General features: G+C 41.8%; 1 non-coding gene across 1 annotated transcript; it reads right to left on the reverse strand.

Annotated features, from left to right (window-relative positions):
* Positions 1-5,588: 5,588 nt before the first annotated feature.
* Positions 5,589-5,695, reverse strand: LOC147931049 (small nucleolar RNA R71). Its single transcript, XR_015576841.1, has one exon. It is a non-coding gene; the product is annotated as a small nucleolar RNA R71 (small nucleolar RNA).
* Between the last annotated feature and the right edge of the window lie 203 nt (positions 5,696-5,898).

Below are 5,898 nucleotides of genomic sequence, written 5' to 3' on the forward strand. Positions count from 1 at the left end.
CAGCAATGCTTCATTTCTATGTACACTATACCGAGGTGTAGTCCCTAAAATACGGATGTTGCTGGGCACCGCAAGCAATGGAAACTTCCTCAACAAGGATGTCGATGAAGTTTGGGATCTAGTGGAGAACTTGGCTCAGTCTGATGGGCATTACAATGAGGAGTACGATCGTATTGTGCGATCTACTGAAGAGGATGATGCCAAGTACAAGAGGGACATGAAAGCCCTCAATGACAAGCTCGATAGGCTACTCAACCAGCCGCAGCATGTCCATGCAATCTCCAAAAAAGAACAGTTTTTGCAACAAGATGGGGAGAATTCTCAGCTAGAGGATGTGAACTACATCAAGAACCAAGGAGATTACAACAAAGGGTACAACAACTACAAGCCAAATCCGAATCTGTCATACCGTTACCCAAATGTTGTCAATCCTCTAGACCAACTCTACCTATCAGCAGTTCAAGGGAACCAGGTCCAGCAAAAGCCTTTTGTCCAATACAATCAAGGCTATGCCCCTAAGCAGCAATATTCTGGCAATTACCACCAACCAATAGCACCACCTGGATTCCAACAACAGCAAGGCCTGCAGAACCAATCCCAAGAAGCTGAACTATGCGGCCTAATTCAATAGATGATCCAAAACCAAGCATCCGCTGCTATGGACAACACAAAACGGTTTGCGGAGATGAGGAACAAGATCGATTCTGGATACACTAAGCTGAGGTACTTAGAGGGCCACCACAACAACCAACCACCTCCAAATATCAACCAGCTTCCAGGAAAAGCTCTTCAGAACCCAAAGGATTATGCCACTGCCGAAGCCATCTTCCTTGATGATGATTATGAGGATTACCTCACTGAGGACAACGATGTTCAAGATGGAGAGGATATGGATCACTATGGGATAAATGAGGCCAAGTACTACATATCTGAGTACGAACCCGAGCCTTTACCCTAAGAGACTGATCGAGTTGATGTGGTTCGAGAATCACAAACCGACGAACCACCCGAGGCTGAACCTGAGGAGACACCCGATGATGGTGATCAGATGATACATCGGATAGATGTTCAGATGATAGATCAACCTCAACTTCCTCAAGCTGAAGAAGGGGAATTAGAGAAAAGGTTCAACGCCGCTCTTGACATCCAATTAGAGGCGCTTGCATAGCGTATGGCCAAGCGAAAAGCTCCACCTCCTAACCCTTTCCACCACATGAACTTTAAGAGGAAATCACAAAGGAAGCAGCTCGGTTGGAGATTGAGGTTAAGGAAACTGTCAAGGAGATAGGGAATGAAATTCTAAGGAGTGAAGTGTGTTTAGATCCTGAACTACGAATTGAGGAAAAATTGGAGGATCCTGGCTCTTTTACTTTGCCATGCTCGATAGGACTTTAGATTTTCAAATATTGCTTGTGCGATCTGGGAGCTTCAGTCAGCATCATGCCACTGTCAGTTACCAACAAGATGGGTTTCAGTAGTTTTAAACCGAGTAGTCTGTATTTGGTTCTAGCTGATAGAACAATTAGACATCCCATTGGTATCCTAGAGAACTTGCTTTTCAGGATTGGAAGAGTGGAAGTCCCTACTGATTTTATGATCTTTGATATGGATAAGGAACCAGACGATCCATTGATCCTAGGGAGACCATTCTTGGCAACAATAGGAGCAGTGATTGAGGTGAAACAAGGTGAACCCAAACCTAGAACCGTAGGGGCTCTGATACCAAAATGAAACGACCAACTTTTTTTTTTTAAATAATAAATAATAAATAATAATATAATAAATAACTACAACTAATGGTCCCATACCCACTAGCCACCTAACCACAACCACAACCAACAGCGGAATAACAATACCAATATCCAATAAATATAATAACCAATATTCATAACATCAGCAATCTCCAATAATCAAATAACATAAATCATAGAACCAGCAACCTAGCAATGTTCTAATGACCCAACTCTAGCAACCTAGCAATGCCAGACAACATAAAACCGAGTCCCTAGAACATCCTCCTCTTCATTGTCTTGATTCCACGATCACACTTTGCCTTTACCTGCACCACAAACACATATTGCAATGCATGAGTATTTTAAAACCACTCAGTAAGGCAATCCTCCCATCTACTGTGCTATACACACAAGCAATAGAGTATCAATAACCAACACACAACAATCAACAAACGACAAGTAACAAACCAGCACTCGGCATCGACCGATGCCAACATGCATCGACCGATGCCAAATGGGGAAGCATCGATTGACACAGAAGCTGCATCGACCGATGCAAGTGTAACTTGCATCGACCAATACCCAATCTGCATCGACCGACGCATGCTCGACATAACGCGAAAACCCTAGAGTTTTACGCGCTGTCCTCGCACTTGCATCGACCGATGCAAGATATGCATCGATCGACGCAATGTCGAGCACCGTGTTTTCCCCAAAGCTTCTCGCCGGATCTTCGTTCCTACAACCACAAAACTCGATCCCAAGCCACAAGAAAGCTCCCTAATGTCCATAGCAACGATCTAACAAGTCTAACATCACACAACAAACAGATTAAAGAGTCCTCTAGCTTAGATAAGCCATGGTCATGCACTTACCTTCGCCACAGAAGAATCTGAACCTCTAACAAACAAGAACAAGCCTCGAGGAAGCTCCTACAACGATCTCAGCTACAGATCTCACCAAGAAACGCCACAAATCTCCAGAAATCACCACAAACGTCCAAAAACAGTTCTCTCTTCCTTTTGTTTTCTCAAAAATGGCTAAAGACGTCTAATGAGACAAAAAGAGCGACTTAAGGGTTTTCCCTTCCCCTTTGCCCAAAACGCAGCGTTTGACTTAAGTCAAAACACACGAAATTGAGCCAGCATTGACCGATGCTCCTACTGCATCGATCGATGCACATCCCAAACCGGGATTCCGGTTCACGAATGTTACACTATCAACCTAGATTCTGTAAATATCTTCTCTTTGATGTTCATATATTTTACCATGTTTTCCCTTAGTTTATTCACATCTTTTGCATCTTTTGCTATCCATTTAGGCCATTATTGTGTAGCTTTAGCACTAATCATGCATTAGAGTTTAGTTGCATTGCATTTGCATCTTTTCATGCATAATCAGGTGATTTTGGAGCTTAAGGAGCATGGAAGCAATGCTGAGGAGAAGTGAGCCAATCATGAAAGGAAAGCAAGAGAGTTAAGGCTGAAGAACCAAGGTCCAGAGTCCAACTCGACCACACACTCGACCAGACACTCGACCGTGTGCTGAGGAGGACTCGACCGAGTGGAGAATGCATGAGAGAAGCCAGCTCGACCTGCCACTCGACCGAGCACAGGTCGAGTTGACCGAGCTGTTGACTATTTTGTCTTTTAGTATTTTTAGGGCTTCCACCCCCTCTCCTATATAAGGCCTTGTACCTGCAGCCACCAAAAGAGTCCAGCTTTTAGATATTCTCTAAACCTAGTTTTTACCCTTTTGGGAATTATTATTTTTGGCACTTTTGATTTTCCTTAGATTTTGTACTTGTTTTAAAGAGAAAAGACTAGATTCTTGTATTTTGTTGGTTTCATAACTTTCAAGATATAAAGATTTCGAGTTTTATTTCTTCATCAATATTGTAGATCTCTGTGTTATCTTTCATTTGATGCAAGTTTCAATATTTTCTGGGTTTATGATTTTTGTGTTCATCATGTGTTCTTGTGAGTAGTTCTTTAGGATCTTGAGGATGGGTTAGGCTGGATTAATCTTGTTGTTTGTGTGATTTGGTCAAGCTTGATTGTTGTAGATCTCTTCTAGGCTAGATGATCTTAATGCTGATCCTGAACTGAGAGGTTAGGGTTTGATTTCAAGCATCTTAGCATCACACCAATGTTTAAGGAGCATAGATAAAGCTAGATCTAGAGCTTACCATTAGGCTTGCTATGAGATTAGAGGTCTTGTTTGGTTTGAGATGTATTGCTTAATGCCTGCTTGTGTAGATTCTTTACTGTGTGAGAACAAGTCTAGAACTGCATAGGTTTGATTGTTTCTTGCCATGAGAGTGGAAGAAACTTGTCTTTGATTTATATGTCTAGAGATTAGCTCAAAGTTTGCTTGAGATTTGTTGACCAAGTTAGATAACCACAATGATAAGTTCAGCCCATGAATCCCTCCTCAAGGCCTTTTTTGTTTATTGATTTTTAAGTCTTAATCCTGTTGCTTGCTTGTTGTTTGATTCGTATTTCCATTGCTCTGTTTTTATTGTGTTGCTCTGTTTCCCAGATTTATCCAGCTCGACCCTGTACTCGACCTACACTCGGTCGAGTGCTTGCTCGAGTTCATCCCCGGAACTCTTGTTTATGATTTGTGATTGTTCTGTTTTATTCCTATTTGCATTTCTGTTTCATCGACTCATTATCCTGTTCATTATTGTCTTGCATTAGTTCATCATAGTAGTTTCTATTTATGTTCTAGCTTCATATAGTCATAATCATTCTGTTCCATTTCACATTTAGTTCTTAGTTCTAGTAGTTTTACTTTCTGCATCTTTACATTTTCATCTTAGGATTGTTAGTGACAAACAATCTTTGCATTTGGCTTAACTTAGATTCATATACATATCTTAATTGTTCACAAACACTCATTTAGGATTGATACCTCTTATACTGTAACAGCATAAGGGGAATTGAAACACCCATCCATCTATCCATTCATATCTCACCATTGCATACATTCATCATCATTCATTCATCACCCACACAACAAATCTTGTTTCAATTTGGCGCCGTTGCCCATTTGAGTGTGTTTTTGTGACATTTAGGATCCATATTAGTCTAAGATTAATTTCGTTTATACTCTTGTGAATTTGCTGTACTCGAATTTTCTGTTGCTGGGTTGAAGTTGAATTTCAGGTACCACTCGACCAGTCACTCGACCACCACTCGACCGAGCAGTGATCGAGCACTTGATCGAGTCAGAAGCCGTGTACATTTGGACACCACTTCCCAGTCGACTCAACCACCCACACGAGCCTGAGCTCAATTGTGAACCTGTTCGAGTCTGTACTCGCGTTTGTTGATGCACACAAGGTCTAAAGGGAAAGACAATCTTCAAAGGCCTATTGACAACATCCATAGGAAGCAAAAGGGTTTGGGAAATCAGAGAAGGAGAGTAGTTCAACAACAGCAAGAGGTTCCAATCATAATGGAGCAACAAGATCAAGTTCCAAGACCAAGGAACATTGGTGCTGGAGATGCACCCAACACCCACAACCAAAGGGCTGGTATTGTGCCTCCAACAGTGCCAAACAACAACTTTGAGATAAAGAGTGGATTGATCTCCATGATTCAAGCCAACAAGTTTCATGGGTTGCCAATGGAGGATCCACTAGATCATCTTGATGAGTTTGACAGAATCTATGGTCTTACAAAGATCAATGGAGTGAGTGAAGATGGATTCAAGTTGAGGCTCTTCCCATTCTCACTTGGAGACAAGGCTCACCTTTGGGATAAGACTCTTCCTACTGGAGCAATAACAACATGGGATGCATGCAAGAAGGCTTTCTTAGCCAAATTCTTCTCAAATGCAAGGACTGCTAGATTGAGGAATGAGATTTCTGGGTTTGCTCAAAGAAACAATGAAAGCTTTTGTGAAGCTTGGGAGAGGTACAAAGGATTTCAAACTCAGTGTACTCATCATGGCTTCAGTAATGAGTCACTCTTGAGTACCTTTTATAGAGGAGTGCTTCCCAAGATAAGGATGCTTCTTGACACAGCCTCTAATGGAAACTTCCTCAACAAGAATGTGGAAGAAGGCTGGGAGTTAGTTGAGAATCTTGCTCAGTCAGATGGCAACTATAATGAGGACTATGACAGAACCATAAGGAGTTCCTCAACTGATCAAGAGG

The sequence above is a fragment of the Camelina sativa genome, chromosome 12, assembly GCF_030686135.1.
Source record: "Camelina sativa cultivar CO46 ecotype springtype chromosome 12, ASM3068613v1".
Taxonomy (NCBI): Eukaryota; Viridiplantae; Streptophyta; class Magnoliopsida; order Brassicales; family Brassicaceae; genus Camelina; species Camelina sativa.